This window comes from Ovis canadensis, chromosome 23 (genome assembly GCF_042477335.2).
Source record: "Ovis canadensis isolate MfBH-ARS-UI-01 breed Bighorn chromosome 23, ARS-UI_OviCan_v2, whole genome shotgun sequence".
In the NCBI taxonomy this organism is placed as follows: Eukaryota; Metazoa; Chordata; class Mammalia; order Artiodactyla; family Bovidae; genus Ovis; species Ovis canadensis.
The window spans coordinates 61,677,939-61,691,729 of NC_091267.1; the positions used below are offsets into that span (position 1 = coordinate 61,677,939).

General features: G+C 39.5%; 1 non-coding gene across 1 annotated transcript; it reads right to left on the minus strand.

Moving 5' to 3' along the window:
• Nucleotides 1-7,291: 7,291 nt before the first annotated feature.
• On the minus strand, nucleotides 7,292-7,398 carry LOC138428556 (U6 spliceosomal RNA). The gene has a single exon (XR_011252496.1). It is a non-coding gene; the product is annotated as a U6 spliceosomal RNA (small nuclear RNA).
• Nucleotides 7,399-13,791: the final 6,393 nt, after the last annotated feature.

Consider the following 13,791-nt stretch of genomic DNA (forward strand, 5'->3'; position numbering starts at 1 on the left):
AAGTTTTTTCTGATCGAAGGCTGGGACTGATTTTATTCAGGTGCATTTCAGCATTCTGTGCGTGTTTGTAACATGTTTCACACAAGTGAGTTCATATTACACATATTATTTATAAATTGCTTTTTTTGTTTGGCAATATTTATTGCCTCTATTGAAATCAGCAAATATTCATTTAGTCAATACTTTTATGATTAAAAATTGTCTCTTTTAAATTTTCAGCTTTTACTATTACAAGCAACCCTATAGTGAACATCCTCAGAGCTTCATCTTTGTGCATATCCTTACTTATTACTTTCTAAAATGGAGGTATAGTTGATCAGCAATATTATATTAGTTTTGGACTTCTCAGGTGATCCATTGGTTAAGAGTCTGTCTGCCAATGCAGGGGACGTTGGTTCGATCCCTGGTCCAGGAAGATTCCACATGCCACGAGGCGACTAAGCCTGTGCTCCACAACTGCTGAGCCTGCGCTCTAGAGCCCTCAAACTGCGGCTGCTAAAGCCGGTGCACCCTAGAGCTCTTGCTGCCAACAAGAGATGCCACCTCCGTGAGAAGCCGACACATTGTAACTAGAGAGTAGGCCCCACTCAGTGCATCTGGAGAAAGCCCACACACAGCAACAAAGGCCCAGCACAGCCAAAAAGTTCCATTAATTAATTTTTTTTAAAATACAAGAAATTTTAAAAAATATATTAAGTTTTAAGGGTACAACTTAGTGGTTTTGTGGATGACACTCCATTTATAGCTACAAAATATTGGCTATATTTCTATGTTGAATAACATATTCTTTTTTTTAATTTTATTTTTTTTATTTATTTATACTTTATTTTACTTTACAATATTGTATTGGTTTTGCCATACATTGACTTGAATCCACCACGGGTGTACATGCATATTCTTGTAGCTTATTTTTTTTTTTTTTGTAAGTAGTAGTTTGTACCTATTAAACCCCTAACCCCTACCTTGCCCTTCCTCCCCTCCCTCTCTCCACTGATAACCACCAGTTTATATCTGTAAGTCTCTTTCTTATTTGTTATATTTACTAGTTTTATCTCATATTTTAGATTCCAGACATAAGTAATAACCTACAGTATTTGTCTTTCTATGACTGACTTATTTCACTAAGCATAATATCCTCCAGGTCCAGTCATGTTGTTGCAAACGGCAAAATCTCATTCTTTTTTATGGTTGAGTAGTTCTCCAGTGTGTGTGTGTGTGTGTGTGTGTGTGTGTGTGTGTGTAAACCACATGTTCTTTATTCATTCATCTGTTGGTACTTAGGTTACTTCCATATCTTGGCTATTGTAAATCAGACTGCTATAAATTTTGAGATGCATTCATCTTTTCAAGTTAGTTTTTTCACTGTCTTGCATATATATGTGTATATATATATATATATATATATATATATATATATATATACACACCCCCAGGAGTGGAATTGATGGCTCATACTGGCTGCACCAATTTACATTCCCTAAAATAGGATATAAGGGTTCCCTTTCACCACATCCTTGCCAACAACATCTGCGGTCTTTTTGAAGATGACCATTCTCACAGGTATGAGGCGAGAGCTCATTGTGGTTTTAACTTGCATGTATCTGATGATTAGCAAAGTTCAGTATATTTTCATGTGCCTGTGGGTCATCTGTATGTTTTCTTTGGAAAAATATCTGTTCAGTCCCTCTTCCCATTTTTAAGTCAGACTCTGTGTTTTTGAGATTGAGTTGTGTGAGCTGTTTGTATATTTGGGGTATTAACCCCTTAGTGATCATACCATTTGCAAATTTTTCTTCCACTCAGTAGGTTGTCTTTTCATATTGTCAATAGTTTCCTCAACTGTGCAAAGGTTTTAAGTTTAACTTGGTCCCATTTGTTTATTTTCACTTTTATTTCCTTTGCTTCAGGAGATAGATCCAAATAAATATTGCCACAATTTCTATCAAATAGTGTTCTATTTATGTTTTCTTCTAGGAGTTTTACAGTATCCAGTTTTATATTTAGGTCTTTAATCCATTTTGAATTTTTGTGTATATGGTATTAGATAATGTTATAATTCATACTTTTACATTTAGCTGTCCACTTTTCCTGAACCCTGGGTCAGGAAGAGCCCCTGGAGGAGGATCTTCTCAGGTGGCACAGTGGTAAAGAATCTGTCTGCCAATTCAGGAGACCTAAGAGAAGTGGATTTGATCCCTGGGTCAGAAAGATTCCCTGGTGTAGGAACTGGCAACCCACTCCAGTATTCTTGCCTAGAAAATTCCATGGACAGAGGGGCCTGGTGGGCTACAGTCCATGGGGTCACAAAGAGTCAGATGTGACTGGGCATACAACGCAACACAACATTTGTAGATAGTGTCAATTTTAATATTTCCTTTCCAGCGTGGATTCCTTTATTTCTTTTTCTTATGTGATTCCTGTGGCTAGAACTCCCAATACTATGTTAAATAAAAGTGGTGAGAGTGGGCATCCTTGTCTTGTTCTTGATCTTTGAGGAAATACTTTTGGCTTTTCACTATTGACTGTGATGTCAACTGGGCTTACCATACTTTATTATATGGTCTTTATTATATTGAGGTATGTTCCCCCTATGCCCACTTTCCGGAGAAGTTTTATAGTAAATAAATGTTGAATTTTGTCAAAGGCTTTCTCTACCTCTGTTGAAATAATCATATGACTTTATTCTTCAGTTTGTTAATTTGATGTATCACATTTTTGATTTGTAGATATTGAACCATTCTTGTATCCCTAAGTTAAATCCTTTTGATCATGATGTATGATCTTTTTCATGTATTACTGGATTTGGTTTCCTGATATATTTTTTGAGAATTTTTTAAAGTCTATGCTCATCACTGATATTGGCCTGTAGTTTTCTTTTTTGTGTGATATCTTCGTTGGTTTTGGTACTAGGGTGATGCTGGATTCACAGAATGAGTCTGAAAGAATTCCTTCCTCTGTAATTTTTTGAAATACTTTGAGAAAGATAGGTGTTAAATATTCTCTAAATATTTAGTAGAATTCACCTGAGAAGTCATCTGGTCCTGGACTTTAGTTCCTTGGGAATTTTTTAAATTGCTGGTTCATTTTTTTTTTTAACTGATAATTGATCTGTTCATATTTGGTTTTTTCCTGATTCAGTCTTGGATGATTGCACATGTCTAGGAATTCGCCCATTTCTACTAGGTTGTCCATTTTATTGGCATATTCTTATTTGTAGTAATTTCATATGATTTTCTGCGTTTGTATGATTTCAGTTGTAACTTCTCTCTTTTTATTTTTTTTCATTTCTGAGTTCAGTTCAGTCATTCAGTCGTGTCCAGCTCTTTGTGACCCCATGCCAGGAGGCTTCCCTGTCCATCACCAACTCCCAGAGCTTGTTCAAACTCATGTCCATCAAGTTGGTGATGCCATCCAATCATTTATCCTCTGTCGTTCCCTTCTCCTCCTGCCTTCGATCTTTCCCAGCATCAGGGTCATTTCCAATGGTCAGTTCTTCACACCAGGTGGCCAAAGTATTGGAGTGTCATCTTCAGCCTCAGTCCTTCCAATGAATATTCAGGATTGATCTCCTTTAGGATGGACTGGTTGGATCTCCTTATAGTCCAAGGGACTCTCAAAGAGTCTTCTCCAACACCACAGTTCAAAAGAATCAATTCTTCAGCACTCAGCTTTCTTTATAGTCCAACTCTCACATCCATACATAACTACTGGAAAAACCATAGCTTGGACTAGATGGACCTTTGTTGGCAAAGTAATGTCTCTGCTTCTTAATATGCTGTCTAGGTTGATCAAAGCTTTTCTTCCAAGGACCAAGCGTCTTTTCATTTCATGGCTGCAATCACCATCTGTAGTAATTTTGGAGCCCCAAAATATAAATTCTCTCACCGTTTCCATTGTTTCCCCATCTATTTTCCATGAAGTGATGGGACCAGATGCCATGATCTTAGTTTTCTGAATGTTGAGTTTTAAGCCGACTTTTTCACTCTCCTCTTAAGAGGCTCTTTAGTTCTTCACTTTCTGCCATAAGGGTGATGTCATCTGCATATCTGAGGTTATCGATATTTCTCCTGGCAATCTTGATTCCAGCTTATGCTTCATCCAGCCTGGCATTTTGCATGATGTACTCTGCATAGAAGTTAAACAAGCAGGCGGATAATATACAGCCTTGGTGTACTCCTTTCCCGCTTTGGAACCAGTCTAGTGTTCCATGTCCTGTTTACCTGTTGCTTCTTGACCTACATACAGGTTTCTCAGGAGGAAGGTAAAGTGGTCTGGTATTCCCATCTCTTTAAGAATCTTCCACAGTTTGTTGTGATTTAGGCCCTTCCTCTTTTTCTTTATGAGTCTGGCTAAAGATTTATCACTCTTTTTTATCTTTTCTAAGAACCAGCTCTTAGTTTCATTGATAGTTTTTTTTCTTTTTCCTTTTTTAGTCTCTAATCCATTTATTTCTGCTCTGATTTTTGTGATTTATATCCTTCTACTAACTTTGGATATTGTTTGTTCTGCTTTTTCTACTTTCTTTAGCTATGAAGTTAGGTTGGTTATTCAGATTTCTCTTATTTCCTGAGCTAAGCTTGTATCACTATAAACTTCCCTCTTACACTGCTTTTGCTATGTCACATAGATTCACACTATTGAGTTTTTGTTTTCATTTGTCTCCAGCTATTTTTTTATTTCCTCTTTGACTTCTTTGGTGATCCATCCATTGTTTAGTAACATATTGTTTCATCTCCGTGTGTTCGCATTTTTTGCAGTTTTTTTTTATTATAGTTGATTTCTATAAGTGTTGTGGCTGGAAAAGATGCATAATATGATTTCAGTTTTCATAAATATATTGAGGCTTGTTTTGCGGCCTAGCATATCCTTAAGAATGTCCCATATGTACTTGATAAAAATGTGTATTCTGCTGCTTTTGGTTGGAATGTTCTATATGTATCTAGAATGTTCTTTATGTATCTGTTAATCCATCTGATATAATGTGTCATTTAAGGCCACTTTTTCCTTATTGCTTTTCTATTTGGGTGACCTGTCCATTGATTTCAGTGGAATGTTAAAGTCCTTTACTATTATTGTGTTACAGTTGATTTCTCCTACATCCATTAATATTTGCCTAAGTAGTCCTATGTTGGGTCCATATATATTTAGATTGTTATATCTTCTTAAATTGATCCCTTGATCATTACATAGTGTCCTTCTTTGTCTCTTTTACAGTCTTTATTTAAATTCTATTTCAGCTGATTTAAGTATTGTTACTCCAACTTTTGGAGAAGGCAATGGCACCCCACTCCAGTACTCTTGCCTGGTAAATCTCATGGATGGAGGAGCCTGGTAGGCTGCAGTCCATGGGGTCGCTAAGAGTCGGACACGACTGAGTGACTTCACTTTCACTTTTTACTTTCATGCATTGGAGAAGGAAATGGCAACCCACTCCAGTATTCTTGCCTAGAGAATCCCAGGGACGGGGGAGCCTGGTGGGCTGCCATCTATGGGGTCGCACAAAATCGGACACGACTGAAGCGACAGCAGCAGCAGCAGCACTCCAACATTTTAAAATTTACATTTACATGGAATACTTTGTCCTATTCCCTCATTTTCAGTCTGTTTGTGTCTCTAAATCTGAAGTGACTTTCTTTTAGGTAGTATATGTACATGTCTTGTTTTCATTCAGCCACCATATGAGTCTTTAGACTGGGGTATTGAGTCAATTTACATTTAAAGTAACTTTTGAGACATATATGCTTATTGACATAAATTATTTTGGGATTGCTTTTCTAGTTCTTTTCTGTTCCTTTCTCCTTCTTTACTTTCTTCCCTTTTGATTTGATGACTATTTTTGTGTTCGGTTTGAATTCCTTTTTCTTTTCTGTGTGTGTATCATAGATTTTTGGCTCTGATTACCATGAAGTTTATACATAGCAATCTATATATATGTGTGTGTGTGCATGTGCGATTGTTTTAGGTCGCTAATCACTTAGTTTTAAATGCATTTAAACTCTTATCTCCTCGTGATCTCTGTTTTTGACATCATATTTCACATTTTTTGTTTTGTGTATTCCTCAGCTGCTCATTGTAGATACAGATGATTTTACTCTCTTCTTGTAACGTTCCTATTAGCTTTGTACATGGTTGATTTACTGCCTTTACTCTAGATTTGCCTTTACCTATAAGATTTTTCTCTTCACAGTTTTCATGTTTCTAGTTGTGGCCTTTTATTTTTCACTTAAGAGAAGTTTCTTTAACATTCCTTGTAAAGCTAACTTGGTAGTGTTGAACGTTTTAGTTTTTGCTTATCTGTAAAACTTTTGATCTCTCCAGTAAATCTGAATAAGAGCTTTGCCTGGTAAAGTATCCTTGGTTGTAGAATTTTCCCCTTAATCACCTTAAATATATCATGCCACTCCCTTCTGACCTGCTGAGTTTCTGCTGAAAAATCAACTAATAACCTTGTATGTGACTTGTTGCCTTTCCCTGACTGCTTTTAACATTCTCTCTTTATCTTTAATTTTTGCCACTTTAATGACAATGCATTGATGTGGTCCCCTTTGGATTGCTCTTAATTATTTCTTGAGAATAAATGTAGGAAATGAAATTACTGAGTCAAAATATACACACATTTGTGAGATTAGATGCATGTATGTGCTCAGTCACTCAGTTGTATCTGACTCTCTGTGGCCCCATGGATTGTAGCCCATGAGGCTTCTCTAACCATGGAATCTTCCAGGGAAGAATACTGGAGTGGGGTGCCATTTCCTACTCCCAGGGGTCTTCCTGATCCAGGAATCTCCTGCATTGGCGGGCAGATTCTTTACCACTAGCACCACCTGGGAAGCCCTGAAGATTAGATAGCTATTGTCAAATTGCCTGCCAAAATAACATACGAGTGCGCATTCCTGCAGTACCTGAGTGTCTAAGAGTTCACTATATAGAGAGTTAATAAATGGGAAAATATCAGCTTAATTAATGATTTCAAAATGTGGATTAAAACAGGAAGCTTGGCAAAGATCAATTATTTTTCTTTTAATGTATCAGTCCAGATGTCTTTGCCAAACTCCTTGTTTTAATTTAAATTTTTAAATTATTAATGGGGCTGATGTTTTTCCATAAGATTTTTGGCCATAAACATTTTTCCTTTGTTAACTGCTTATTTGTGCACTTGGCCCATTTCCTAATGAGTTGTTCATTTCCCCCTCTATTTTTGTAACAGCTCTTCACATAGTGAGGATATTCGTCCCTTGACTGTCTCATATATTACAGATATTTTTACCACTTTGCCATTAGCTTTTTTAAAAAAAATATGAAACACTTCATGAAGTCGTGTGTCATCCTTGCACAGGGGCCATGCTAATCTTCTCTGTATTGTTCCAGTTTTAGTATATGGGCTGCTAAAGTGAGGACAGCTTTTAAATTTTATTTGTATTGATGTCTTTAATATTCTTGATTACAAAGGAATATATCATCTCTGTACATCTCTAATGATCACAATTATACCAGGTTAAGAAAATTCAATCTACCATCACATCCACAAAACAGAAGAATTTTACTTTTCTCCCCAGAAATAACCACATTTAATAATTTGTTAATGACTTTCCAAACCCTTTCTATGCATTTCTGTTATGGTTTGTTTTGATGTGTAGAGGTTTGTTTGGTTGGTTCTTAGTTACTTATTTTTGGCTGTGCTGCGTCTTCACTGCTGCGTGGGTCTTTCACTAGTTGTGGCAAGCAGGGGCTACTGTGTAGTTTCAGCGAGCTGGCTTCTTATTGTGACAGCTTCCCTTGTTGCCAGAGCACAGGCTCTAGGGCCCACAGGCTTCAGTAGAATCAAACCCGAGTCTCCCGCACTGGCAGGCTGATTCTTTACCACTGAGCCACCAGGGAAGCCTTGTGCTGATGTATAGAAGTTTTCAACTCTGATTAGTTATTCACTTCCTGAAACTTGATTAAGACGTTATCTACTCTATGACTTTGTCATATTAGAAACACCTTTCTGATTACAAAGTATGCACAAATATTCACCCATATTTTCTCTCAATGTGTTTATGGTTTCACATATGTATCTTTAATGAATCTGTAACATACTTTGCTTTTTTCCAAATACATGGACATGATGAGTACTTTAAAAAAGAAAACAAAAGCACATCCAGGAATAAAGGGAAATGTACAAAGTTAAGAATTTGCAAAGTTGCTCAAGAAATAGGAGTATGGTATAGCTGTAGTACAGAAGACTGGTATTGGAAAAATAGAAGATACCACTGGAAGAGTAGGTAATTAAAGATCAAGGAAGAATTTGAGACTGAAGGCAAGGAGGCCAGGAGAAAGTCTGAAAGACCGGGGGACAGGAAGTATCTAACCTGAGCCATCCTTAGAGCAATGTGAGCAGGTGTGCCGAGGCAAGGAGATGTGAGATGGCTAGCGCAGAGGGTCAGCTGCCCATAACTAAGATGTAAACTATATCAGAGGTAGTGGGGACAGAGAGGAGGTGATGCTTGTTAGATACCCGAAAGAGTCCACAGGACTTGATAGGTGGCTGAATATAAAGAAGGGAGTCCGCTGTGTGGTCATGAGGACAAAGATTGCTCATCGTTTGGATGGAGTTGTTCTGCTCTGCACAGCTCTTCTCTCTCTGTTTTCTCAAGTAGGTTGAAGAGGTTTTCCCTTCTTCATTTTACAGATGGGAAAATCAAGGATGGGCAGGACAGGACTTGCCCCAGAGAGTCAGGCCCCTTGTGGCCTGATCTGGGTGGAAATGCAGGCAGCCGGGCTCTGGAGCTCTGTTATTTCTCACTGAATATGGGCTAACTCACTTCACCCGTGTGCACAGGTGGGGGCGGTGGGGTGGGTGATGAGGGTGCAAGAGCCTGTGTGTCCATGTGCTCCACGGGCATGTGGTAGAGGAGTGTAACACACGCACCGGCTGGGTTTCTCTCCCAGGAGCTGGTGACAGGCACCAGTGCTCCCTGGATGGCTTCCTCTTCCCAAATAAACATTCATATGACACAATGTCTGAAAGCTCAGAAGATTTCCTGTCTCCATTGGGCCAAATCCCTGCCTGCTGCAAGCCTGGAGCCATTGGAACTATCTCCGGCCCTCTACATCCCTCCACCCTAAGTCTCCAGCTCCAGGACTCATGAAACGCCATGAGCTCACTATGCCTGGCCTGCTTGGCACCAACTACACGAAAAGGCTGGACATTCTTCTGCCAAAGAAAACCCAGTGGCTGGGCCAGCAACCTGGACTTTCTCCAATAGGCTGGTTCAGCCACACTACACATCAAGGTTCCATCCCCTCCCAAGCATCTGCTACTCCCATCAGGGCCCCAATCTAAGGAAACTGAATAGGCCCCACCTTTACCTAAAAGGGAGTCATGTTTCCCAGGGTCTATTACCTTCTCTCCCAGTTGCAGAGTAAGCCAGCAACAGTGCACAGAGTGAAAGGAGGCCTGGCGGTCTTTAACCAACAGTAACCTATTCATTCTTTGAGGCCCAGTTGATTTCTCATTCACTCAGTGACTTCTCACCCAAATTTCACCCAAAAGCGCTAATTAATTGCTCCTCTGGGCCTAGACAGCATATTAAAAAGCAGAGACATCACTTTGTCAACAAAGGTCTGTGTAGTCAAGGCTATGATTTTTCCAGTGATCATGTATGGATGTGAGAGTTGGACTATGAAGAAAGCTGAGCACCAAAGAATTGATGCTTTTGAACTGTGGTGCTGGAGAAGACTCTTCAGAGTCCCTTGGACTGCGAGGAGATCCAACTAGTCCATCCTAAAGGAGATCAGTCCTGGGTGTTCATTGGAAGGATTGATGCTGAAGCTGAAACTCCAATACTTTGGCCACCTGATGCGAAGAGCTGACTCATTGAAAAGACCCTGATGCTGGGAAGGATTGAGGGCAGGAGGAGAAGGGGATGACAGAGGATGGGATGGTTGGATGGCATCACCGACTCAATTGACATGGATTTAGGTGGACTCCGGGAATTGGTGATGGACAGGGAGGCCTGGCGTGCTACGGTTCATGGGGTCACAAAGAGTCAGACACGACTGAGCAACTGAACTGAACTGAACTGAACCGGGCTCCCATAGCAAGTGTGTGTGGTGTTATTATAGCCTTCGTTGCCTTGGAAGAAAATAGGTTCCATCTTTTGTGCCAATTCTGATTCATGGGTAGTGATTACCTGATGGCTGTGTCAGGAAGGATGCTGAGGCCATATGCAAACCAACAGGAAATTTACCATACCTCTTTGGGAAAGGCAGGTGCAGTGGGTGGCAGCCAGGTACCATGCAACTATGTCTGCCAACCAAGACTGCCACACTGCATCGCCCTCCATCCCCACAGTGGTCTCCAATCACCATCTGAGCAGTTCGGGGACAGGACTACATTTGCTCATCTTTGTATCTCCAGTGCCTAGCACCATGCCTGGCTCTTAGCAGGTGGTCAAGAAATATTTTGCTGAGTGAATAGTTGGTTTGAAGTTTCCATAATCTTCCCATAGAGTGAAGAAGAAGATGAACCCACTCTGGCTGTAGATAAGCAGGAATTAGGTAACCTTGACCCTCCCTCTGGCTCACGGGTAGGCCACCCCTTCTCTGGACATTTGAGTGTCTCCAGTAATCTTACAGGAATCTTACTATCATCATGCCCAATAAGGCCTTGTCCCCAGTCTTCACATTAATAACTTTAAGTTACTTTAATGCACAGTGTACCGAGCAGGTTGGCTCCCATAGGCATTTAGTAATTCCTGATCAAATGAATTAATGTATCTTCTACTGTCTACCTGCTACTTCTTCTGTTTGCAGGAAAGTGCACCACCCACTGTTCATTTTAACATCTGGTAGCAAATGAATCACCAGGTTACATAGTTGCGCTTTGTTGCCTCTTATCAAGCAGAGACTGTCTTAATTGAGTTTATGAATAGTAACTGAATCATAGAATTTTAAATTGGAATGAACCAACATTTTCAAGCTTATTCTAAAGCTGAAGAAACTTAGATGCTAATTATTGACAGAGTTGCTATCCCCTCTCATCACTTCACTTTTCATTCATTCACTCAATAATTTTTTCAGAGTGAACATTTAACAAGAAACATGTATTATAAGTAGTTTTTGCAAGAACACAGAGCAAACTGTACTTCCTAATGTTTTGATATCTCATTTGTATTTCTGTGATCTTTCAGACAAAACCAACTTTATGTACTTTTTGTGTATAAATGTTTGTAACTCCTTTATTTGTAATAGAAAAAAAAAAACTAGAAAAAAATGTCCATCAACAGATGAAAGAATAAGCAAATGTCTGTATATCCATGCAATGAAATACTACTCTGCAACTAAAAGGAACATATGACTGAAACATGCGACAAAATTGATGAATCTCACAAACCTTCTGCTGAGTGAAAGAGGCGGGAAACAAAAGGATGCATGCTACATCATTCCCTTTATATGCAATTTTAGAAAAAACAGACTATAGTGAAAGGAAGCAGGCCAGTGATTACCTACAGTTAGGGGTACTAGATAGCAAGAATTAATATAATTCTATAGTAACTAACAGCATGCTTTAGGTAAAACTACAGATAAACAGATAAGTAAAATAGACAAGAAAGAGTTCTACACACCCATTAACTCGCTTTAGGGCAGAGGCACTGCTACTATTACTGCTCAATGGTGGAAAGATAACACTAGGCCAAGCGGATTTCCATATGCAAAAATTAACCTTGACCTTTAGCTCGCATCATATACAAACTACCTCACATCACACACAAACATTAATTCTAGAGAAAAATATAAGAGTTTTTTCATTATATTCAAGGAGACAAATTTTTCTTAATAAAGCACAAAAAACACTAACCAAAAAAGGATGCACTGATAAATTTTACTTCACTGAGCCAAGAATATCTTCTAATCAAAAGATAAGATAAAATAGAGTGAAAGGATTGGCCAGATTGGGAGAAGATATGTATATATTCCGACTAATATCCAGAACATATAAAAAGCTCCATTATCAGTATGAAAAAGTTAGACAAGCCAATTTTTTAAAAAATAATGAACATGCAGAATAGACATACAGAAAGGTGCTCTCGATATCATTATGAATCAGAGCTATACATCTACACTTTGCCCCTCCCAATAGAAATGACTAAAATTTAAAGTACTGATAATACTGTTAGTGAGAATGTGAAGCAACTTCAACTCACACACTGATGGCAGAACTGTAGATCTGATGCTACCACTTTGGAATATACTTTGGCTCTGACAATGCACATCCCTGTAAAATTCTGTCAAGGAGTACACTTGAAATGTGCGCATTTTCCCATCTGTAAATTACATCTTAATAAACAAGAAAAACCATAAAAATGAAAGAAGATGAGACAATAGGAGAAATTCAAACACAAAATTTATATCTGGCTATATGAAGGAATTAGTACTAATTCTGTAGGCGTGAGAATAGCATTGTAGTCATGTAGACAAAACTAACTTTAAACGTTGGTAAAATTAGCAGGACCACCCACCAGGTTCACTCCAAATTCCTCCACTAACCGTACACAGCCCTTTAGTAAGAAATTTACCAACAATCTAATATGTGTCTTAACCAAGTATCACCAGTTGTGCAAAAGAGGTACAAACACAGCCCATGCCCTCCAGGTACTTCTCTCTGCAACTATCTAGAGCTTTACAAGTCTCTGTAGGTTGTCAAGGGGCTTCCCAGGTGGCTCAGGGTAAAGAACCTGCCTGCCAGTGCAAGAGATATAAGAGACCCAGGTTCGATCCCTAGGTCAGGAAGATCCCTTGGAGGAGGGCACGGCAACCCACTCAAGTACTCCTGCCTGGAGCGCCCTGTGGACGGGCTACAATCCATCAGGTCACAAAGAACTGGACACAACTGAAGCGACCATGCACACATACACACATATGTGTGTGTATAACGAGAAATATAGCTTACGTACACATTTGTGCTTCCCTGGTGGCTCAGATGGTAAAGCGTCTGCCTACAATGTAGGAGACCCGAGTTGGATCCCTGGGTTGGGAAGATCCTCTGGAGAAGGAAATGGCAACCCACTCCAGTATTCTTGCCTGGAAAATCCCATGGACGGAGGAGCCTGGTAGGCTACAATCTATGGGGTAGCAAAGAGTCAGACACGACTGAGCGACTTCACCTCACCTTCACCTCACATATTTGTAAACAAAAAACACTCAATATAACCCCATCCCTTCTTCAGCACTCCTGGGCTCAGGAACAAAGCCCTGCCAGACTCAGGGTTTACTGAGTTTTGTGGGGTGTGACCACACTGAATGGCCTTAGGAAGCATAGATTCTGAGTCCTTCCATATAATTTTGGAAGTACTTCTGTGTCCATTTTTACTGCAAACTGTTGGCTATCATTTCATTTTGCTTGTCTTCCTGCTTTGCACTGTTTTTATCTGGAGCTCTTCGAGAAAGCCACTCTGGATAAACCCTTGGCCACTGTTTCCCTCCAGCCTTTCTCTGTCTCTTTTCCTTTAAAATAGGCCATTTACTGGATCCTCCTGAAGACCAGCATTACGGGCATTGGATGTGTGCAGCTGTTCATAACAGATCTGACTTGGTTCAATGTTCTGCTGTAGCAGTCCTGACACTCTTGGTAACTTTGTCTTTGAATTTGTGTGTTATAAGTTAACATCCAATGGGGTGATGGAGACTGGGCATGAGAGGGGAGATATGGTAAGTATGTGTCCTCTGCTCCTTGCTCCCATTTACATGTAGTGTTAATTGGACCCACTGTGCAGCTCCATGACACGCTCAGCTTGCCCTCTCTTTGTG